Source organism: Ambystoma mexicanum, chromosome 2q, assembly GCF_040938575.1.
Source record: "Ambystoma mexicanum isolate Mex_15411 chromosome 2q, UKY_AmexF1_1, whole genome shotgun sequence".
In the NCBI taxonomy this organism is placed as follows: Eukaryota; Metazoa; Chordata; class Amphibia; order Caudata; family Ambystomatidae; genus Ambystoma; species Ambystoma mexicanum.
The window spans coordinates 1233298740-1233324231 of NC_090924.1; positions in this window are offsets into that span (position 1 = coordinate 1233298740).

A 25492-nucleotide genomic window follows, 5' to 3' on the forward strand; every position below is an offset into this window, starting at 1 on the left:
GTAGGATGATGCTAGTCACCCTATAGTTAAGATCCTCATCACAGTACCTCGCTTCCAGCATCTCACTCATTCTCATCACAGTACCTGAATACCACCACGCACTATTTCTTATCACAGTTCCCCACTGCTACCACCTCACTTTCCTCATCACAGTACACCACTACCACCAACTCACCTTTTCTCATCACCATCACACACTAAAACCACCTAACTTTCCTTGTCAGAGTACCCCACTACAATCAACTCACTCTTCCTTATCACATTACCCACTCCTACAACCTAACTTTTCTTGTCATAGTACCCCACTGCCACCAACTCACTCTTGCCCATCACTGTCCCATGTTACCACCACCTCACTCTTCCTAGTCACATTCCCCCACTAGCACCACCTCACTCTTTGATGTCGCTATACCGCACTACCACTAAGTCATGCTTCCACGTCACAGTACCACACTACCAATACCTCACTCTTCCCTGTCACAGTACCCCACTACCACCAACTCACTATTCCTCTTCAAATTTCCCCACTTGGATCACATCAGTCTTTCCCATCACAGTCCCCCACTAACAACAACTCACTCTTCCTCTTCAATGTCCCACTCTATCATCATGTCCCTTTTTCCTCATCACAGTAGACCACTAGCAACAACTCACTTTTCCTCATCTCAGGCCTTCACTGCCACCACCTCCCTCTTCATCATCACAGTGCCACACTACAACCATCTCACTATTCCTTGTCACAACCCCCACTACCACAGCCTCCGTCGTCCTCGTCGCAGTATGCCACAAGCACCAATTCACGCTTCCTCATGACAGTATCCCCCTAACACCAACTCACTCATCCTCATCATTGTACCCCCACTTCCACAATCTCACTCATCATCGTCACAGTACCCGACTACCAACACCTCACTCTTCCTCGGCACAGTCCCACTACCACCATCTCACTCTTCCTAATCCCAGTACCCCACTAACACCACATCACTCTTCCTCATCACAGTACCCCATTCCAACCAACTCACTTTCCTCCTCACAGTACCCCACTACCACCGACTCACACTTCCTCATCACTGTCCAATGCTACCACCATGTCACTCTTATCCATCACAGTATAACACTACCAGCAACTCACTTTTCCCCATCACAGTACCCCACCACCACCAACTCACTCTTCCTCTTCACAGCGCACTACTTCTTCCATGCCAGTTTTGCTCATCATAGTCACCCACTATCATACCTCACTGTTCCTCATCACAGTCCCCCACTATCACCAACTCACTCTTCATTGTGATAGTCCCCCACTATCATCATTTTCCTCATCACAGTACCCAACTACCATCTCATTTCTCTTCTGTTACACAGTTCCCCACTACCATGAAAGACCCCCACTACCACCAGCTCACTTTTCCTTGTCACTTTCCCCCACAACCATAATCTTAATCTTCATTGTAACATCCCCTGACTGCCCCCACGTCACTCTTTTTTTAGCACGGTACACTGATACCACCAACTCAATCTTCCTCATGATAGTAACCCACTACCATCAACTCACTCTTCTTTCTCACATTCCCCCACTACCACCACATCCCTCATCCTTATCACTGCACTCCATTATCACCAATTCACTCTTCCTCATCACCGTCTCCCTCTACCACCATCTCACTCTTCTATGGCACAGTCCCTAACTGCCACCACATCACTCTTTATCGTCACAGTATCCCACTCTCGGTAATTCACTCGTCCTCATGAAATTACCACACTACCACCAAATGAATCTTCCTGGTCACAGTTCCCAAGTACAAAACTTCAGTATTCCTAGTCACAATACATCATTACTGATCCCTTCTTATCTAGTGGATACAAAAAAGGATGAAATACTTGAAAAACCCAATGTTGCCTAGCTGAAGAACAGGTATTGATAACAAATGATATGACAGAATTGGCGTTGAGGAGAGGTATGGCATAAGAAAACCTTGGAAATTCAGTGGAAAAAACTTTAGTGAAGGGATAGTCAAGGTGAATAAGTTCACTGAAACAACACCCTTGACATTTGATGAAAAAACTTTAGTTGAAGCACTGTTAAGGTGGACACATTTTTTTTAAAGTAATTGTAGAAGCTGCATGGGTGATTATAGTGAAATAGTACTAGTGAAATATAATGTGTAACAATGAGAATGTAGACAAAGGGCCTGGGTGTGGGAAACACTGAAGCATTGCCATATTTAAAGTGGGGCCTAGTGTTTTGTATTCTCTGTTTGAAGTGTAGCAGCATGGCATAATGAAAAGATTGAATCATTTCCCTTTTCCGAGCCCCAGGAATGAAGCTGAGAAGAGCACCATTGTCGAATTGTATCAAGCTCTAGGCCTGTGGAACAAGATTGGAGGGTGAATGGCAGAGTGCGGGTAGGGCTGCACCCGTCCTGAAGGACAAATCCATGGGAGCTAGATCATAGGTGTCGAGTTGCCAAAATGTTCGGTTTAGATTTAGGGCAATAGCGCCCTGGGACAATGGCCATCCCATTTGAACTGCCAGGTGGCTGGAAAATAGAGCACATAAATCCATCAGAATTGGGCCAATTAATCTGGTATTCGAGAAAGCAAGGAGGTGTACCCTGGGTGGGACACTGCTAAGGGGGAGCGAGGAGCAGAACATCCTGTGATTTGTGATACGAAGAGCAATAGGGGATGCCAACAAGTCTAGTCTAGACCTGGAGAGGCACTTGCTGGGGCGCCCATGTATCTGGTATCAAAAGTAGAGCACTATTATTTCACTTGTCCACTGAGCTCATGCTAACGACCAGGTGCAGATCACATGACTAAGCCAATGAGGTGGGTAACATTCCAGGTAACTCGCCAATCCAGTAGCTAGTAACCAAGGTGACAAAATAGGGGAACCACGTGTTAGAGGGTAGGGGTAGATTAGGATGTAGCCAGTCGGTCAAAGGACTATTGAGGACAGGTAGTCTAGGTGGTAGCCAATGAGGATGGGGGATTAACACTGTATATTATTTATTTCAAGAGTCACGATTTCTTTACTTAAAACCACATACTTATTTTGAACTAACAGAGAGCTCTGTGCCAGTTAAATTATAAGGGAGACTCTGATACCTGTTTCCTTTTTGTATAAGAAATAAATCTTTCCTTGCAAAGCGGTGTACCAAGACTTTTTCCCTAGAGGAGTGTTTTATTGTCTACTTGTCTGGTGACCTGGACATGATCCCAGTCCCTTTGCAGTGAAGGAGGATTCCTGGCTGCACATCAGCAGGGGCTGCAACCACCTACCATGACCAGTCCCCTGTGCACAAACTGGAGAGGTTTACAGGAGCCATGTTGCCTGAATTCCTGTCTGCTCCTGGATTGTGCAGGCTGTTGATGGCCCCCTGTGATGGAAGAACTCAGGAGAGCACATAAATATAAGGCATTGTTTGTGGGAGAAAACGATAAGGGGATGGGATGTGAGAGTGTTGAGAAGAGTGTGTGTTGATGGTGAAGTGAATGTGGAGTGGAAAGACCACGTGGCATTAAATATATTCTTTTTTTATTATAGCAAGTAAAAGTATAAGAGAGTAACAGGATCCTCTCTAATTGGGGGGAGAAGGCAGTTCTGCATAACCAAGGAGATAAAAAGAAATTAGGTTAGAGGCAAAGTATATTGAGAGGTCATGGCATACCTCCACCCGATATAAAGGGCATGTGAGGACAAATAGTAATTTTCTCTGGTTATATTGTGGTGATATGGACTGCTTTTTGGATATAATTTTGGGGAATGACAGTAAGGTGTGTATGGTTAGTGTGAGAGTATATGGATTGTAGTGGTGAGAGGAAATGAGTTGTGTGTTAAGAGTGATGATTAGGGCAAAGAAACAGGAAAGGAGTGGGGAAGGGGTGCTAAGGCACCACTGGATCAGAACCTGGTTTGATTAAGACATTACGGGCGAGTAAGGGAAATAATAATGAAGCCGTTGACTCCATTGGAGCATATGCATATGACTCTCCCTTTTTATTGGGGAAAAATTGTCAAGTACCATAAGGAGTTGGTGGCCGAGATGAGAGGAGGAATTTATAAGCCAGAGCAGTGAACGAATAACAAGAAGGTATTGGCCATATGTATAAATGTTTGGCATTCAAGTATAAGGGGAAGAAATTGAAGAACAGAAAGGGGGTTAGATCAATGTAGGATGGTGGAAGATTTTGTGGATGTACCCCAAGCCCCTGTGAAAGTAGAGATGCCCCTGTACACTCATACCACCCGAGCATCCAGGGGTGCCCTGTACCTCCCAGCACAACACACACAGCACAGCCTCCCTGCGAGGGATAGGTAATGCGAGCTGGACAAGCAGATAGAGTTTTCTCACAAGTAGCCATCTTTATTTAAATAATATGGGTGAGAAAAATACCTTACTTTCCCTAACCTAATGAGGATTACCCTACCTATAAACTAAGACTAAAGGAAAACACTACTGACCCTCACATGTATACACGTAACAAAACATACAGGTATTAAATGATTGATCAAACTCAACAATATAATCATTATTTGCAAACACAGTTTTATACTGAAGATTCCTTGCAATAAGGGTTTGTTCTCCCTTCCCCAGGATTAAAGCAGGATTCTTAGATCAAATTCTCAGTCAGGAAATGTTGTTTCAATGTCCAAAGTCTGTTTGAAAATGCAACACAAAGTTCTCTTCACGCCACATGCTTTCCAATTGGTACTTGGATCAAATGCCTCACAAGGTTCTCTTCCAACGTGACCGTTCAAAGTGTTCACCATGTTCTGCTTTAACAAAACCAAAAGGCTTTTCTGTTCCCACTCTTTGATAGTTCCATATTTCTTTCTTCATGTACAACAAGATTTTGTCAGTATGAAATTTTATCACAGTTCAAGTCATATAATTCTAGTGGCCTTAACACTTTCCACAACAACCTTCAACCGCAATGTAGTACTTCAATGTCTTCTTCCTGGTTAACTAACCTGCCAGGACTAAAATCTAAAATATCCCTTTCTTGGTATACTCACCTGCCAGGTCAACACTGCTACTACTACCAGTACTCAGTGGTGTGGTATACTTCAAACTTCATAAAGGTCTTCAACCTTCAGCAACACTGAGATAGATAACTTCTTTCGAAAGGACATAATACCCATTGACATCATTTGTTCCTCTGACTTGTTTGCCACATGCAATACAGGTTAATTTCCTCTTTCCATTGATAATGATTACAAGCAGGGCTTCTTTCCTGCCACCTTTGGGTTTCCTGTGCTCCACCAATAAACTGCTGATAATATCTCTGATTTAGTTTTCTTTCTCTAAGAAAATGTGCTTCCATCTTATTTGTTATTGCCTTTCTTTGGCTTAGTCAGTGCTGGTTCTCCCGATTAAGTATTACCCCCTCTTTACTTTGGCAATGGTAGTTATAATCTTTTGTTTTCACATTACTCTTAATCTAGGATTATTCAAAAGTACTTTAATTCATAATTTCATAATTCAAAATGTCTATTTCCATACAGTGAGCTGTCATGTAGAGCCCCGGAACATCTCGCATAGGCAAACTCAACGGACTGCCACAGCGCTTCCTTCCATCCAATGCTGGTTCAATTTATGCTTTGGGCATCAGGATTCAAAATGCTTGACCACTCCAGTCACACTTCCAGCGCTTGCATTTTCTGTGCAGGGAGTACACTTCACAACTTGCGTACTCCAGCACTCACCAGCCACCAAAGCACCGCACAGAAATGGGAGAGCTCCACTCTCCTGTGGGACTGTCAGCCTCCACACCGCTTCCCGCTGCATGGTCTGTGAACCTCAAGACCACAACTTTTATTACTCTCTCAGGACTGCAATGTTCTGGAAACTCAGACGGTCTTGGTGTCTCCTCTCTGCTTCTGCTGCTCACATGGCTGATGAGTTTTCATGGCTTGTGAGTGGGCCTTATGTGTTCAAAAAATCCTTCTCAGATGTGGGCTATCAGAGCCATTAGATGTTGCAGCAGAGCTCTGTGCTTCTGAGCTCCTCTTCCTCATTCCAGTATTTAAAGCATTATGGGACTTGAAGTCCCTACTGTTCATATGCCTTTTTTCACTACATACTTCAATTTTACAATAAGTGATTAACATTGGGGAATCACTAGGGAAGTTATTAAAACGGGGTTTCCCAATTTCCCTGCCCTGGGCCCGCCCCATGTGATCCTGCCACAGAATACCACCCCTAGGGTCAGGATCACGAAGCGTCTTCCTTTCCCTGACCACATGAGAAGGGTTCCTGGCCAGGTTTTTTGGGATGATCAGCTCTAATTCATCACAGTACCCCAGTAGGGTTTTATCCCATGTGTGCAGCAGCAGGGTACACAAATCCTTTGTATGAGCCACTGCCCCTCCTCCTTTAGTACCAGCACAATATGAGAATATCTGAAATACTATAGAATCTGCAGCTGTTTGAGCTATAGCATGTATGTAACCAATGCAGAGACCACAGAAGGATTTAGAGAAGGCTTTAAGGAAGGCAGAAGAAGAATTAGCTAGATTGAAGTTGAACAGAGGAGATGGTCAGAGAGTCCCTGTTGGAACGGATTAATGGAGAGCAGGCAACATCTTGTTTTGAATTGACAATTCAGCGATTAGAGATGTGCGTGTGGAGACAGAAGGTAAAGGACTGCATTTGGAAGGGCAGCATAGAGGAAGAACATGGGCTGGGAGCTTAGATTACGGAATGGTTGGGTCTGATGCCGTTATTTCCACAGTTGCAGAGGAGAAACAGTGGGACATGGAGGACAAGGCCCCCCCAGGATATCACCACAGGTTGAACATTTGTGGGGCCCTAGATGAGATTGCGCCATGGGCGCATGCCGGTAATGAAAGGGAAGTGATGGGGGAAAAAGACAATGGGGAGGCTGGTAGGTGCACAGTTCGTGTTATTGCACAACGGTCCAGGAGGGGCATAATATATACCCTGGTCACACATTGACAGGAACGATTTTATTAAGACACTGCCATCCTTCACCACAGGTAAATATATATATGCCTTCAAGAAAACAGACCGCTTGCTTTATACTAGCAGTGGGCGATATGCAAAGTTTGTTCACTGCCGTACTGTGAGACGAGACAGATGACATCTGGGTCAAGGCGGGGTATCCACGAGTACTGATATGGGATGACAGCTATGATGACAGCCATGATGGGACCCATTTTAATGACTGCAGGGCCCATGTGTAGGCAGCGGTGCGGCAAACATACCACGACATGCCATATTTCCATTCAATAATGGTGCAAACTCTGCGGGATGATGATAATCAAGCTCAGTATATACATTGCAGACACAGGAGGTGTGGAGGGCAGAAACGGGAGAGCCATTGGACTGGGCCATAGTATTATTTTACTATATGGTGAAGGAAGGCCTTCACAAGGAGGTACAGAAAGCTTTAGACAGGGTGGTAGGAATTGAAGCAAAGGGGTGGGCGGAGATACACATTTGGGCCTCATTACACGGTAGGAGGTAACCATGGCACTATTAGCGCCATTGCTACCCCCTACCGCCTTCTGGGTCCGGGTAGGCGGTATGGGGACTTACTGGGTCATTCCGACCCTGGAGGACTCCGTAAGTCCCCATGCCAATTACCATTCCCCATTCCCATTTGAGCCCCCATAGGGCTCAATGGGAATGGGGAAGGTGCAAATAACGGTACCGCTGCTAGCGGTACCGTTATTTGCTCTGAAGTCGCTCAGCAAGTCCTGTCCTTAACGTGTGGTCTGACGACACGTTAAGGACGGGAACCACTGAGGGACCTCGTAGTAGGGTGGTAAGGGCGCAAATAGCGGCATGGCTACCTCCAATGTCGTAATGAGTCCCATTATCAGTAATGCCCCTGTTTTAGCAACTGCTGCCTAAACACAGGAGTTTTATTTGTTTTCCCATTCAAATGGACAGATGATGACAGCAGTGTTGACACAGAAACATATTATTGGTGCTGTCCTCAGAGGAGCCCTGCTATTTCTGCGGATGCCACATAACTAAGGCATCCAAATTAAATAGATATATCCCACAGCCATCAAAGGTGCCAGGGGGGACTGCCAGCCTAATCTCCATCTTGCATAGCGGGTAGGAGAGTAGTAATGGGAAGACCCTTGGCATATTTAATTAAATCCAATTAAAATGAATTCCACTATAGAAACTCATCCTACCCATTTAAATTGAATTGTGTTGGGAACATCCCTCCTTAATTCTTCTCATTGGACTTGGGGAGGGTGGAAGCTGTGTAGGTCATTAGCGCATTGAATTGAAGTTAAATCAATGAATTCCCATATAGAAAATCATGGGATGAGAGTTGTTAAAATTAAAAACTGACAAAGTTCATGCCCGGTATAGACAATAAATTACTTGGGTGACTCTACCTTTCTGAAACCCCTGTCTTCTGTACCGAAGGGGGGTTTCCATAATCCCAAAATATGTAACCCTAAAACGCTGCTATTCAAGTGAATGTAGAGGGTGCAAAGCGAAATTCGCCATTTATTCCCATGCATCCGAAACCAGAATTACCAAGCATTTCATCTCAATTGTGTGTATGTTGCAAAACAAAATTCCTCATTTATTCCCCTGCATCCTAAACCAGAATTACCAAGCATTAGATCTCATTTATGGGTGTGTGGTAAAATGAAATTTCCCAATTTTTCCTGTGCCTCGGAAACCAGAATCCCGACAGCACTGCATGTCCTTTGAAGTTGTGTTGAAAAACGATTTTCCCATTTGAGTTCCTTTTCTAAACATTGCCTTTCTCAAAATCAAGCCAAAATGATTTTTCCATTGTATTGTGAATCTTTCCATTGGTTAATTTGAAATTAAATCTGATGTAAATTGTGACTGCCAAATCTGAAATGTTATCCGTGTCATATCGAAACTGTAAGTCATTTAAACCTGTATTAGTCAATTGGTGCAAGAAATTTGAATGTGTGATATTGTGTAGTGATACAGCATTGGTGGCTGATGTTTGGTCATTACTACATTTTGTCAAGCCTTAAATAAATATATATTGTTATTATAGACAGGCGTGGATCCTAGCTCATTAGCGGTACATAAGGTACTTGGTTTGTTGGTGGGAAATAAGTGGGAGACCTTACTAAAGTTGGATCTGTATAAGTGCTTTGGGTGCGCGCCACCTTGCTTGGGGGAAAGGAACTTCCTGAGTTGAGTGTGACAACCTAATATAACGCGACATCCTTGTTACCACCTACACCTCTATATGATTTGGTTCATCTTTGTGCGTATTATAAATAGCTCAACTCAAATCAAATGAAATCACATGCAAGATAGACCTTTGATGTTGCACAAAGATTCTCCCAAACAGTGCCATGATGATGTTATCGATAAGGGCAGGTGGAGCTCCTCCTATCACAAACACCAGTACACAGAGGCAGTCATGATAGACCACGTATGCTGAGAATTGAACATTATATACATCCTCCAGGGTCATTAACTTCACACCCACCAGACCCGGAAAATTATGTGGAACACTGGATCAATTTAGCTGGGCATAGCGTTTCTCGTTACCTTACCTGTACCCCAGAAAAATATGCCCAAGATTGGGGAAGTTTACATTACGTTTGTAGGGTATGGGTGCACTAGGATGATGATTATTGAAGAAGGGAAATGCTGGGTTAGTTCATGGAGGATTCACTTATGGCGGGTAATGTTGGGATACCCAGATAGCTCTCATACAAGGCCAAATGAATCACAAGAAAAGTGAAGGTGCACAGCTGTAGTGGGGTCAAGAGTGGGTTGGGAGCAAGAAATTAATTTTTAAAGTAGTTCTTGAAGCTAAGGTAGGCACAGTTATAGGGCATGGGTAATATTGTGTAGCAGTAGTGAAATACAATGTGTAACAATTAGAATGTTGACACAGGGCCTGGCTGTGAGAAACACTGAAGCATCGCTGCATTGGAAGTGAGGCCTAGCATTTTGCATTCTCTGTTGGAGGTGCAGCAGCATGGCATAAAGAAGAGTTTGAATCATTGTCCCTTTCCCAAGTCCCAAGAAAAAAGCTGAGAATGGCAGCATTGTCTAATTGTATCCAGCTGTAGGCCTGTGGAACAAGATTGAAATGTGAACCGCAGAATGAGGATAGGGCTGCACCAGTCCTGAAGGACAATTCCATGGGAGCTAGATCAGAGGTCTCGAACTGCCAAAATTCTTAGTTTAGATTTAGGCATCCAAGCCACCAGGTGGCTGGAAAAGAGAGTACATAAATCCATTAGAATTGAGCCGATTAATGTGGTCCTCGAGAGAGCAAGGAGGTGTACCGCAGGTGAGCAACTGCTAAGGGTTAGGCCGAAAACAGAACATCCTGTGATTTGTGACATAAAGAGCAAGAGGTGATGCCAACAAACCTGGTGCAAAGCGGGGCAGACATCGCTGTTGCGCCCATGTGTTTGGTATCAAGAGAAGAACACTATTATTTCAAAAGGCCAATTTGTCCACTGAGCTCATGCTAACAAACAGTTGCACACACATCACTAGGCCGATGGGGCAGGTAACATTTCAGGTAACTCACCAATCCAGTAGCTGGAAACCAAGGTTACGGAATAAGGCAACCACTTGTTAGACGGTAGGAGTAGATTAGGATGGGGTCAATCGGTCAAGGGACTATGGGGAACAGGTAGTATGTATAGAGGTGGTAGCCAATGAGGGTGGGTGAATAACACTGTATATTTTCTACATCATATGTGGCAATTCCTTTGCCTAAAACCTTGTACTTGCTTTGAAATCTAAGAGAGCACCATACCAGTTTGATTGAACTGGACCTTCTGGTACCTTTTTTCTTTTTGTATACAAAATAAATCTTGTTTTCCTTGCAAAGCGTTGCACCGAGACCTTTTCCCTAGAGGAGTGTTTTTTTGTCTTGTTGTCTGGAGGTCTTGTCTTTAAAGCTCCATCCTCTCCGCAGGCATCTAGCTTCCCAAACTACACACAGACAGGGACTAGGAAGCAGGAAGAGATTCCCGCATCCTGTCTGACTTGCACTTGGGAGAAGAAGGTGGAGCAACCTATTGCACGTGCCAGCCAGTTGCCGTCGTGATGACGGCTGAGGTGGGCACCCCACAGAACATATGTCAGTTGGGCCCCATGCAAGGAGAGGCTGCAGCGGCACCTCCTACACCAATGGTTAAAGTCATGGAGCTCAATCACTCAATCCTTCACTGTAGGGGAGTCACATTTTAAATACATCACTTTGTCCTATTAAACTGGTGATAGCAAACATCCTGTTAGTCACAGTATCGAGGGGACAAAAATGACTTACCGTCACTCACAGTTTATAACTATGTCTGAGCTAACTGCTCTGCTCACATATCAACACAGGACCCATTAAACTGGGTTCACTGTTCCCCAATTATCCACAGTGTGACAGGATCCCAGATTAGACACACTTTCCACGTTTTGAACTATGGTTCAGCTCACTGCGACAATACGATACAATAACTCCATTAAATTGCTGATAACAAGTATCTATGGGGCACATATTATTAGCTCACACCATTTAACACATTTAAATGTAATCATATTCTTAAGTGTTTCATGTTCACCTTTTTCCATTTTATTTAATCGGATGCTCACACCAGGCCACTTCACGTAAGGTATCACCAAAGCATTTTTGGACAAACCCAATTACATCACTGTGTACTACAATGTACTTTAAATTCTCCAAACTAATTATGATTCCGTTCATTCAACTGGCTCTGAATAACATTTGATATGATAATAAACATGAAGCACTTTGTAATACAAAGATCTGAACTTAAGTTATTCAGTACATCTGTGGAAGACATTTATTTTCTTATTTTTAACTGTGAATAAGCAAGTGCTGAACTTCCAAACATATCAAAAATGAAGCTACTGGTGCAGACATTTCTGCCTGAAATGACCTGAACAACTTGTGTTCTCAGCACAAACAAACCCTATTTGGATATTATATAGTCTTTTTTTTTTTTTTTAAGAACAACCAATTAAGCTCTGACAGGGGAAGACTTTGTGAGCTGTGATGCAGACATAACGCTCAAGAACACCTTGTACTTTATGCAGTTGTTTTATGTCACATTATCTCTCTCATTCTTAAAATCTCTAGGTGCGACCCCTGGATCTGCTGTTCTGAAGACGTCAGCCTGTACCACAATAAAGATTGTGTAGGCTCGGTGAAAAGAATAGCAATATCTTTGTATGCTGCGCATTTGCCCGCTCTGTTCTGGAATTCCTCAGTGTGTGATGTTTCTGTTGATCCCAGGGAAAACATTTGACGCACACTCAGTACGAATGCTCCTGACGTCATCATTATGCCAAAGCCGTTGAGAAGGGTGGGTCTCTGCTGCAATTGTCATCTGGCAGCTGCGGTTCCAGATGGCTCAACCTACCTCTGGGCTCACCTGCTTTGTGAAGGCCCCTCTCTACCCCTGGAAGCAGACCCCATTCAGGGTTTCACATGGCCATGAGATTCAATCTGTCATGCATTGAAACTCACAAACCTGTATGTGGACTACTCAGCATGTAATGCACACATGGGCCAGTTACACTTATCCTTCACAGTCAGCATTATGCTTCTTGGCAATCCCTTCAGATCTTATATTATGCCTCGTAGGTCTCTGCACACAATGGGTTATGTCTCATCCTCCTACCCCTTACAGGGCCATACCCTTTACAGGACCATACCTACCTAGCTCTTGATGGTGTCAATGGGTACTCGATTATTAAGTATGAAATTTGCTTTTTTCCTGTAGCTGGACTTTCACGCTTCTCAGTACATCCATATTTCGATCCTACCTTCCCTTTGGAGCGCTCACTGGGTGGTGTCACTTCTTCTGAAGCGGTTGGTGCACTTCTTGCTGCTCCCCACACCACAGCTTCTTAGCAGCATGCTTCATCCATTGTGTGGCCCTACTGTGAACCCTTCATTGCAAGTGTAGTGTAGAAGAAGATTCTGGCGACTCAGTTAAGTTCATAAGTAGTATCTTTAATCAGTTAAAATATACATACTGCAGGATGCTTCTATGCCTGCCACCATGATGGAATTTGAGGTGAGATCTCCAATGCCTAATGATAAACTGTTCTCGGATTTCCTGCCCCAACCACACTTCCAGAAAACCTCCACTACCGCTGCAGACTTAACGGATGCAGAGTTACTGGAGGCAGATACATTGGGAGATGTGTTGTCTGGGTTTGTACAAGTGTTGGTAGGTGATGGGACAGAGAGGGGAAATGTTGTTGACCAAGACCGGACAAACGTTCTTATACCTCAGCTCCCAACCCGCTCTCTGCCCAGGAACAATTGCAGAGCGAAATAGTGAGCATGGGGGGAGTGTAAGTGTGGTGAAGCAGGGGGAGTCAATTAATGGCCCACTGCTTGGTTCCCTGCTTGCAATGGGACCTCAGGACCGCAATACCCTCGGTCATAGCCGTCTAGGTGTTACTGGCCTAACGGGGGTGACTTCAGTTCTGGCTGCTCGATTATTGAGTGATATCGCTGCAATAAAAACTAAAGTGCAGCTGAAGGGAAAATCAAATATCTCTCTGGAACAATTCATCTCTACACCGGGTAGTGCAGGTAAAAAATGCTTAAGACCTTAAAGTGCCAAATGGTCATGGATGAAACTCCTAGTGCAGGCTGGGTTGGAAGACGTAACAAATCACTTGGTTTTATTACAGCCTGTGGTTCCAGCTTCTACTTTTAAATCTTGGAGGGGGGATTCTGCTTCCTCCACTTCTTTGACTCCATCGACGCTGAAGGACTCTATTTGCACATTGAATACAAGAGCTGCAGAGCGGCACCTTCCAATAGGAGAAGTTTTTCAATAGCAAAATGACAATGTCAGCTCTTACAATCTCGCTGGACCCTTTCTTGAAACTATATGAGGCCATGAATTACTGTTTCTAGGACCAGACAACCCTCCTCTTTATGATTCCTTCTAAGCTGTTCTTTTACTTCAATTGTTCAATCAAGATGGATCATAAGGCCGAGCTTTCCTTGCAATGGCAAGGACAACTATGTGATTAGGCAAGAGGTGAAGCAATGGACAAAAATGTTTTGATGGATTCCATAATGGAATCATTAAAATGGCTAAGATCTAGCTATGAAACAGGGTCCTTGGGTATGAACCCGAAGCCCCAAGAAGCATATCTATTGCCAAGTGCCAGTGATGGTGGCGCGATACCCGGAACATCCCATTTAGGAATTGTCAACCGTTGAAAACAGGTGCCTAAGAAAGATGGCAAAATAAGGGATACAGTTAACAATGTAGCAACTGTATCCAAGGTCAACAAATAAAAGGTTAAATCTGGAAGGAGGTGAGCTGGTATGGGAGGCTACTTAAAATCAAAATGGAGGGCCTGAAGTATATACAATAGTGTTGGACAAAGAACAACTGACTGTCGCAGACTCCCCAGATCGCCCATTGGAAACTCATCCTCCTGCCAAGAACTTTCCCATTTTTGCTAAATGCAATAAAAACATTTTTTCTACAGAGGCACAGCAAAAGAAGAAACCTAAAAACACGCAACCAGATAAGAAAGTTAAATCTAATACTTCAAGATCTTTCTTACGTAATCTGCAAACACCTGCCCCATTGGAGCGTAATTGATCTGCTCAAGCAAAGGGGAATCAGAGAGAACAGTCAGCTTTTAAACCTGACCTATCTGTGGGCCCAACTTTGATGATCAACTCACATGAGATGTTCTGATCATCAAGCTGAGCCTATAACAATAGACGCATCGTTGAATGTCTCGATCTATTCAAATGGCTCACCAACTGTTGTGCTGGAACTTGAAGAAAGTAGTACTTCACCAGCAGATGACCCATGTGACCAAGTTCCCACGACCATGGTGCAGGTGGAAAAGAGCGAAGAGAATACCATCCACAGCTCAACACTCAAAGATTGTCAGGGGCAACCTTAGCCCCTTCCAAACTCTGGCAGAGAAATGCAAGGCAGCAGATTTAAACTTCAAAGGTCAGGCAACTAACGTTATTTTCCCCATGTTAATCTAGATCATAAATGAAAGGGTAATACAAAAAAGGACAACAAAAATATTGGGGAATAGCACAATCAATAGACCGTCTATTATTTTCGGATGATGGGCTAATTTTAAACAGAAGGAAGGTTTTGCGTTTATTACATCATATCCCAAAATTATGCTTTATTGATACTGAGGAAATTCTAGTGGTAGAATTCGTGAAGGAGTCACAAATGGATTGGGTAAACCTATATTTAAAATGTGATCTTAGAAATAAAACACCTTGCTGGAAGTTTCTGCACTATTGCTGCCTTAAGGGTTCGAATTGAAGGAGCACCCACTGGTAACATATACAACAGCAAACACTGGAAAATGATTTGCTAATAAGGAGGTTATGCTGGAAACGAGCCAGTTGCTGTGTAAGAAAGCCTTTAAAAAACCTGCAACTATGATTCCTAAAGCAGATCGGAATAACGATGAGGGAAACTTCCTGAAACCAAATACAAAACTGATTGAAGCACTAAAAGTGACATTTTCTTGCACCAAAGTCCAGGAGACGCTGGTAGTTTGGGGATCTATTCACCCCACCTTTAGCAAGGTAGTCTCAGGATTGGCCATGGATCTCAAAGACACTGGTCCTCTCAAGTAACAACTACGGTGAGGCTTTGGATTGTCCTATGGATGAGTCAGTCGGAGGTTGGAACACCCCTGGATGCATCCGCTATTCAACAATGGAAATGTAGCCCTTGGTTCTTTTGACATTGTGTTTTCAAGAAACCTGGTTGCATTGTTCTCCCATATGTGATGTTTTCTCTGCTTTTTTTAATCCAGCACAAAAAGGAGTTATGGGAAGACCATATCATATTTTGGTCTCCTTATATCGATCAAAGAAGGTCAGGGGATCAAGGTAACCAACGTTAAGAATTCAAATCCATTTCTTCAAATGTTAATTCTAGAAATCTTGGGCAATCATTTGGGAAAAAAACAAATGAGTGTAACATTCAATCTTTCCTAGAATGATATCTTGTATATGTTTTATTGACTGTGTGATGGATTTGATAGATGAATGTTACATATAATTGAATGACCCCCATAGTACGCTATATGGAGCTCTAAACATTAAATATTTAGATGGAAAGGGTAATATAGTGAGGCTTGTGAAATTGACTGCTACTGCCTTGCAAGAGAGGGCAGAGTGCGAGAATTGGAGGCCAGGAACTTCCATATGCTGAATGGTCAGACAAGGGGAGATATCCCAATAAGGTTTACTTGGTTTCGAGGTCACCATCATGCCAGTCTTCATTACCTTTTGCATCAGGAAACCTACTACCATTGGTAGTTTCATTCGTGGTGGTCATATTCTTGTGAAAATGACATGGAAGGGGACTGCTAGAGAACAGAACTGAGTAGTTGTGAGCAATATTCGAATTTCGCAAGGGAGAAACAGACTGATGACCAAGCTGCATGATGTGATTGATACTGTTTCAAGATTTAAGACCTCTACAGCCAGTGATAATTTAATGGTAAACGATGTACTATTATTTCTTGATTTTGAAGAGGTCAATAGGAACTAGAAGAAACCGGATTTCGAGAAAAAACACATTTATAATAAGAAGTTAGTGGATGAAAGGAAACTGTTTCATAGCGACCACAGAAAGTAAAAAGAAAATACCCATTGTTTCTGCTAAGCAACAGATTAGGAATAGAAAGCAGTGCTAAAAAAAGGGGCTCATCTCATTTAAAATACAAAGACTACAGCATGAGGCAGAGTTGATGCTAAAATCCATTTGCAAGAAAAACCCTAGATACCTCTGGGATCTAATTAACAACAATGGAATTTTCCAGGAGGCATTTTTATCAAATGCTGCATCAGAAGATCAATAGGTTAATCAGTGTTCTTTGCCTTGATTAATTATGTAAAAGAGACAGAAGATTCAGTGGGGGGTGTGGCCTGGTCCATTGGTTTTGACAAGGAAGATATAGAACTTCTAATTACAAAGTTGAGCTCCTCGTAGGCTCCAGTGCCTGATAGGGTTGGAATGTTCCTATCTATTGTTCCAACAGGTACTGAGAGAGCGAGAGGTGAATGCTTCCTGAATGCTTCCTGCAAGACGGCCATAATAATACCCATATTTAAAAAGGGTGATAGGCAGGATCCAAAAAACGACCACCCTATCGCCCTTTTGGGCATTCTGGGAAAGTGATTTGCTTCAGTGCTTTTACTTTCAATTGACTTCTTGGGCAACTGCAGTTAGTCACCAAGCGAGGTTCATTAAAGGGGCAGAAAACAATCAAAAACTTTTCTTGATAAATATGTTAAATCTTGGAGCTATCAAACACGGGACTTGACATTTTCTAGCATTCATAGGGCCTCATTACGACCCAGGCGGTAAGTTACCGCCTGGGTCGTACCTTTACCACCATGGCGTAAACTACGTTTACGCCATGGTGGTTGGCGGACTTACCGCCCCATTCCGAGGTTGGCGAGGCGGTAAGTCCCCAATCCCCATTTACCCTTCCCCATTCCCATTTTTGCCCCATAGGGCATAATGGGAGTGGGGAAGGCGTTAATTACGCCACCGTAAATTACGGTGGCGTAATTAACAACAAGGTCCCTTAGCGCCATGGATTTTAACACCTGCTAAAAGCAGGTGTTAAATCCTCCATGGCGCTAAGGGACCTCGGAATCAGGCGGTAAGGGTCGGCGCTGTTTACGCCGCCGTAAACCCCTTACCGCCTGGGTCCTAATGAGGCCCATAGACTTAGAACAAGCTTTTTCACAGTGTAAACAGGAAACGACTTTGTGAAAAGTTTGATGGATGGAAATGCTCCAAAGACCAACTGCTTGCGATAAAGGCCCTGTATTCATCAATGTCAATGCAGGTCAGATCAAACAGGAGAGTACTTTTTTCTAAAAATATTAACACCTTCAGGGATGAAACAGGTATGCCCCTTGGCACCTGCTTTATTTAATCTTTATTTATCTGACCTGAGCTATACACAGGAGTTGGTTACTTACTTCCCCCTAAAATAATTGGTAGACCCCTTTCCTGGATGCTCTATGCAGAAGACTTGGTCCTTATGGACCAAACGCACCTAGGGGTACACCGCAAGTTGGACGCTATACAAGACTATATGGTGAGAAACAACTTGAGGATAAATGTTAAGAAAAACAAGATATTGATTTTGACCTCACTTAAAGGTAAACAGAAATGCACGTTCAATTGTCATGTAGGGCAGGAGGTCTTGGAGGGTGTGGACTATATTGTTTACTTGGGGGTCTGAATAAACCGAAAGCATATGCGACTATCATTTGGCAGCCCAGGGTTTGGCTCTACATCTGAGGTACACAACAGTCACGGTTTTACAGGGTTTGGCCTTTTACAAACAGAAGGTTGTGCCAATATTATCCTATGGGGCAAAGGCCGTTTTAAAACTACATGGCAAATTTGGGAAGTCCTCAATTGCATTTTTTGGAAGAGAGTAGTCAGATTACCCAGGGGGCCCCCAGTGGCATATATCAGTATATGAGCTGGGTCTCCAGTCATTATATTCATTGGTCCTTTAGAAGTCATTGGCCCTCATTACAGATCCGGTGGTAACCGTGCTGGTAAAACCGGCATGTAGCCGCCGGACCCATAATGATTTCCCGGTGCCTGATTTGGCAGAAAAACTGGGGCATTACAACCCCGGCCATCCAGTAAGTCAGGCACTGGTGTCGGTGCATCCCTGAAAGTCTGTGGGCAGGTGCTGTTCTGCCTGACTGGTCTGACCCTGGCGGGTGGAATGTCATCCACTTGCAGACTGGTAGTTTCCCGGTCCGAAAACAACAGTGCCGGTAAGTTTACCGGCACCGCTGTTTCCAGGACCCGCAAACTTGTAATGAAGAGCATTATGTTTGCTTCGGAAGTACCATCTGATGAATTCACCATCTCCCCTGGAAAATTTGAGATGTGTAAACAATAGGAACTTGGATTGGCCGTTTGATATTTGGAGTGCTAAATGTATGAATTGTTAGATTAGCCTAGGAATTTCAGCTGATCTTGGTATCAAATCCTGATGCTGTACAAAATAAACTATGGGGCCAAGATTGGATTTATATGCAAGAGAAAAAAATGCCATATAAACTGGCAGAGAACTTCAATTATGAAAACAGACTGGCCAATACACTCCGTAAATACCTAACCAAGTACCTGAGATCCTATCATTGGACTCAATTCATTTGTTTGAGACTGAATATTTATCCTATGAAAGAGCTGCTAACAACACACAATGAATTGGAAAAGAAGATTCTCTTTGTAGATTTTGTTCAAACGTAGGAGTCATTGAAACGCTGAAACATTTAATCGTGATGTGTTCAGGTTTGACATCTTTATGAGCACGGTATCTGGGTGATTAGGTCAGGATTACTAAACCACTTTCAGCTGGCAAGTGGTGAAATATGCTCCTAATGGGGAACAAAGTTATTTGATATTTGCTGCGACTATATTTCTAGATTCACTGTTTTTAACTTGTGATGAGGATCCAGGTGGCCATTGATGATTCTAATGTTGGGGGAATCCTGAGAATTCTATAGCTATAGACATCCAGGGGTCGGTGTCTTTCCAACAGTTCATAAGATTGCGAATATCGTCAAGATAAGAGAAATGTTCAAACACAGCTGGGTATCATCAGCATACTGAGAAATATTTACTTTATGTAGCAAAATTAAATCAGCAAGAGGCTCCACAAAGAGATTGAAATGAATCCAGAACCAAATGAATCTTTATGAAACACTACAATCACCAACAGTCCAGACTTTCTGTGGAGAGAATTCTGGTGTCAAGCACACGGGCTGAAAAAAGTGACTGAGGCCATCGCATGTGTCTGCTCGTAAAATGACTGCTGCCATACTCAGCTTAGCTTGGTATGAGCTAGGCACAGACTCTGCCCTCATGTACAGTTGAAAAGGTGTATCCAACATTCCTGCCACAGGCTGCATGGAATTAAAGCTTTGATCAAGTGGTTAAAGAAGGCTGGAGCAGCAACAACTGTGGAGGTGCCCCATGAGAGGCAGACCTGTGGCAGTGCGCGACAGATTCCAAATATAGATACATGGCTCCCTCTTTGCAAGGCAGCAATAAAATGTGAATCCTCAGAAATGATTCACCATATGTACAGTAGACACAAAATCAGTATATTGCTACATAATTAATTTAATCATGTTGCATAACACATATTTCCTGTTTTGAGACATACATACTAACTGCTAAATTCTGAATTTGCATAAATAAAATGTACGTAGATCTAATTTCTCCAGTGATAAAAATGACAATGCTATCATACTAACATAGAAGCACCACCACCATACAGACACATACACAAATACTGTGGGGCTCATGTTCATTGTGGCGTATTATACAACTCAATGAAAATGTACACCTGCACCAGCTTAAAGGGAGGGGGCAAATGCAAGCCATATTCTACCATTCACGCCATGCTTGGGGTTTAAAGGTGGAACCACTGCTATGAAACCCCTCGGATGTCGTAAAAGCAGGCACTAATGCCTTGTCTTTGCACTGCCCGTTTCAGCATTGCCACGTCATATCTATTTATTTCCATATACACACAAACAGATGCATATCCAGAAACAGAGAGAGGTGGCGAGGCTGCAAATTGCAACAGAGGCCGTTCAGGCCTCACAAGCACCCCAAACCCCCCGGTCCCACACAAGCAAACCCAGACAATGGCAACTGTGGCCCGGGGGTCCACAAAAAATATATTTTTAAAAACTCACCCTGCCCTGCCCCAGGATATCAAGCACCCTACCTGCACCCCAAACCCCCACACAGGCAAGCCTAGAGAAAGGCAACTGTCCACAAAATATTTTACAAAATATCCCATCCCTGACCTGCCCCCACAACTCCCATAGAGTCCCTTCTCTGAGGCCCCCATAGAGCACCTGCTCCTCTGCCCCCAGAGCTCCTGCAAGGTCTTCACTCATTCTTTGTGATTAGCACACACTGTTTGCTAATCTTGGCTGTCTTTTTTCAGGACCTCTTTGATTCATGTATTTCTTATACAAGGTTCAGTCTGTCCTTGCATAGGATACTTTTCCCTCCAGGACTTCCTCTTTTACACACACACCTGTGACTGCCTGGCACTCTCTACTACCAGGACTTTCTTGGAAGCACATGCTTGCAATTACCTTGTAATCTTTCCTGCCAGGGATTTCATAGGTGCACTTTCTTGCCACTACCTGGTATATTCTCCTGCCAGGACTTTGTCATAAATCCTTTTTTACAGTTTTAAGTTGCCTGATATACTTCCCTGACAGGGCTTGTTTCAGGTGGACTCTGTGTCCCTATCCAAGATTTATAGTCTCTAGTGTCTGCTTTTCCTGATACCTTAAATGCCTGGTATTTCATCTTGCTTGGACTGTCTCTTGTACACTGCATACATTCAAAAACTTGAAAGCTTTGTATTTTCATTCCATTCCCTTTTTTGTAGAAATACTCTTTCACCCTCTCTCTCTATCTCATTTACGTTGTTAATATGTACTTGGTTTCAGTGAGGCTCCCTATACGCCCCAGCATCCCCATTCTCCCTTGGAGGACTCACCGGCTTTGGCTGGCGTATTCCTCTTTTTTCGCGGTGAGCCAGCAGTGGTTTTTCGGCATTCCCCCTTAGGTTGTTATATCCGCTCCTTGGCCTCTCAATGTCCTGTGGTCTCTTCTGGGCTCTTCTGCTTCATGTGTTCAGGCTCCAGTAAGGCAAAGGTGTGGATCAAACACCTGTGAATGCCGGCAAGTTGTCTCCTGGCTTCTTTACAGTCTGTTTACTTCTTTGCTCAGCTTCCCTGCTTTCGGTCCTCGAGCCGGTCAGCTCCATGTCTGTCTCTCCAGCCTCTTAGCCTCTCGGGGTGGATCGAGAGAGGCCGTTCTCCTTTTCAGATGCTCTCTTCAGAAGTTGCTCCACTGGTTTAAATGTCTCGGGCACATGTATTTACTCAAAACAAATAGAGCACAACCTGTGTTCCTGGCCTTTCTCAAACTGCTTTCCTCAATTCATCTTCTTCATTTCAGTTCTCTGGCAATTATGGGAATGGAAGTCCATTCTTGAATTTCTACAGGCAAAGTTTGAAAGTCTGAGTGATTGTTCTTTAAAAGTAAGTCATTTGTAGTTGACTTGTTTGTATATGCTGGGAAGGTGGTTTCATCAATTTTAGATGTCTTCAGCATCTTCCTGAGGTGGCTGTGGGGAAGTGCTACAAAATGCCATTAAGGTTTTAGGCAGGGATGGGTTATCCAGGCCTACTAGATCACATTACTCCAACCAACTCAACATCCAGATTGTCAATCGCGCCAAAGATGGCGGCTCCAGCTTCCCTTTCATAGCCTCAAGACAATGGAACGCCCTCACACCCACCCTCAGGAATGAACTGTCGCACTATGCCTTCCGCAAAGCCCTTAAAATGAGGCTAAACTAATTCTCACACCCGCTCCTAGCATCACTGCACCGGTACCTGTATGCTCATTAATGTAAAGGATGTAGCCGGTTCACCTGTAACCATTTGAACCACCTACACCTGCATATTCTGTCTATCCTCTGTAATCAGTGCTTTGGGTGCGTGCCACCTTGCTCGGGGGGAATAACTCCCTGAGTTGAGTGTGACCACCTAATATAACGCAACATCCTTGTTACCACCTACGCCTCTATACGATTTGGTTCGTCTTTGTGCGCATTATAAATAGCTGAAATCAAATCATATCAAATCACGTGCCAGAAGGACCGATGTTGCACAAAGACTCTCTGAAACTGTGCCATGATGATGGTATCGATAAGGGCAGGTGGAGCTCCTCCTATCACAAACACCAGTACACACAGACAGTCCAGATAGACCACATATGGTGAGAATTGAACATTCTATACATCCTCCGGGGACATTAACTTCACCCCCACCAGACCCGAAAAATTATGTGGAACACTGGATCAATTTATCTGGGCACAGCGATTCTCTTTACCTTACCTGTACCCCAGAAAAATATGCACAAGGTTGGGGAAGTTTATGTTATGTTTGTAGGGTATGGGTGCCCAAGGATGATGATTATAGAAGAAAGGAAATGCTGGGTGAGTTAATGGAGGATTATTTTAAGGCGAGAATGTTTGGATGTTGGGGTGCACAGATAGCTCTCATACAAGGCCAAATGATTCACGAGAAAAGTGAAGGTGCGCGGCTCTAGTGGGGTCAAGAGCGCAGTCGGGAGAAACACATGTATTTTTAAAGTAGTTCTAGAAGCTGAGGTAGGCCCAGTTATAGGGCATGGGTGATATTGTGTAGCAATAATGAAATATAATGTGTTGACACAAGGCCTTGCTGTGAGAAACATTAAAGCATCGATGTATTGGAACTGGGGCCTAGCATTTTGAATTCTCTGTTGGAGGTGTAGCATGGCATAAAGAAGAGTTTGAATCATTGTCCCTTTCCCAAGCCCCAGGAAAAAAGATGAGAATAGTGGCATTGTCTAAATGTATCAAGCTCTAGGCCTGTGGAACAAGATTGGAATGTGAACGGCAGAGTGAGGGTAGGGCTGCACCCGTCCTGAAGGACAATTCCATGGGAGCTAGATCAGAGGTCTCGAACTGCCAAAATGCTTGGTTTAGATAAAGGGGTCCAAGCCCCCCCAGCCCTCTGGGAAAGGGTTGTCCCATTTGAACTGCCAACCGGCTAGTACATATATCAATCAGAATTGAGCCAATTAATGTGGCCCTCGAGAGAGAGCAAGGAGGTGTACCGCAGGTGGGCAACTGCAAAGGGGGAGGCGGAAAGCAGAACATCCTGTGATTTGTGATTTGTGATATGAAGATGAGGTGATGCCAACAAACCTAGTCCAAAGCTGGGCAGTGTAACGCTCACCTGGTTCCCACGGGGGCGCTGGTCTAGTCTGGATTGCTGTGGCCTCTTCTAGCGTGATGCGCAGGACCTGGAACACCGATTGGACAGGACCTCCAAATCGTGCTTGCCTGGCCCGTAGGAATATCCTTCTGCAGATGAGAAAGGGGATTAACAGTTTGCAGAATAGTGTGCTAGCTCTCCCCTTCTCCCCTTCGTTCCTCTCTAACTTCCTCCAAACCCCGGTTTAAGCTCACTTTATGGTTTGGAAGGATGAACTCTCCATCCTGCTTATGGTGCAGGGGTGCGCGTTTGTCCAGTTACTTCACTGGTTTTCAGAATGGCGCTGGCAAAATCCACTTGACTTTCCTGAGCGATGCGCCGTAAGTATGAAAGTTCAAAGTTCAAGTGAGGCCCCCTTTATGTTGTCTTTCTAACCTGTGATCTGTCCTTTATTTCAGGTGCAGAATGAAGGCGATGCGTCGAGGGGTTAAACTGCCGAGGTGAGTAGTGATGAGGGCGATCCCTCTAAATGTCCTTATCATTCCCCAGAAATGTCTCTTGTCCTTTCCCCATAGGGGCCGGGGTACGGTACCTGCCAACGGGGCGGCGCCGACCGAAATGTGGAAGAAAAGCCGGTAAGTATTATGGCTGTTAATCAGGCTTTCCTTCTGTGTTCCTTCTGCTCACCTTTTGTTTCTTCCTCTCTCCCCTAGGTGCAGAGATGTGGCGTCCGATGCTGACAGCCGCGATGGAGCCGGGAGATGTCTCGAGGACAGGTGAGTGAAGCGTGGCGCTGCAGCGAGCAACGCAATGCTTTTAAATGGAAGTCTTTCTTCAGGGATGCTGGCGAGAAGATTCCGGATGCAGGTAAGAAGTTTGAAATAGTCCTTGGTTTTCACCTTTCTCTTCTCTTCCTTTCTTGCACGTCTTCCAGGTTCGAGGCGGGCGTGGCTGGAGTCCAGGAGCAGGAGCAGACACGGTGAGCGTTAAGCTGCAGAAAGCAGAACAACGCGAAGCATGAGCTGCTGTCTGGGCGTGGCTTAAATAGCCTCCAAAGAAGTCCCAGGTATGTATCCTTCCCCAACTAGGTATGTATCCTTCCCAGGCCACGCCCGAGTGAAAAAATAGTCCCTATGAAAAAATAGTCCCTTACAGGTCTCAGGGAGGCCTGAAGCGTGCAGCATGGTCGGCATCAGGTAAGTGCACAAAACACCTCCCTTTATGAGCCTGGCGCCAAAGGCGCCAGGACTGAGTCCAAAGAGCCCCTATAAGGGGCCGCTGGGCTTTTACCCGAGGGCATGATGCCTGCTTCCGGGGGTGCTGGGCCTGGCCTGGTGCTCCGGGGGTAGGCATCATGACAGCCAGGCATTGCTGTTGCGCCCATGTGACTGGTATCAAGAGTAGAACAATATTCTTTCAAAGGGCTAATTTGACCTCTTGGTTGTCCACTGAGCTCATGCTAACAACCAAGTGCACACCACATTACTAGGCCTATGGGGCGGGTACCATTTCAGCTAACTCACCTATCCAGTAGCTGGGAACCAAGGTGACGGACTAAGGTAACCACGTGTTAGAGGGTAGGAGTAGATTAGGATGTGGCCAAGCGGTCAAGGGACTTTAGGGAACTGGCAGTATG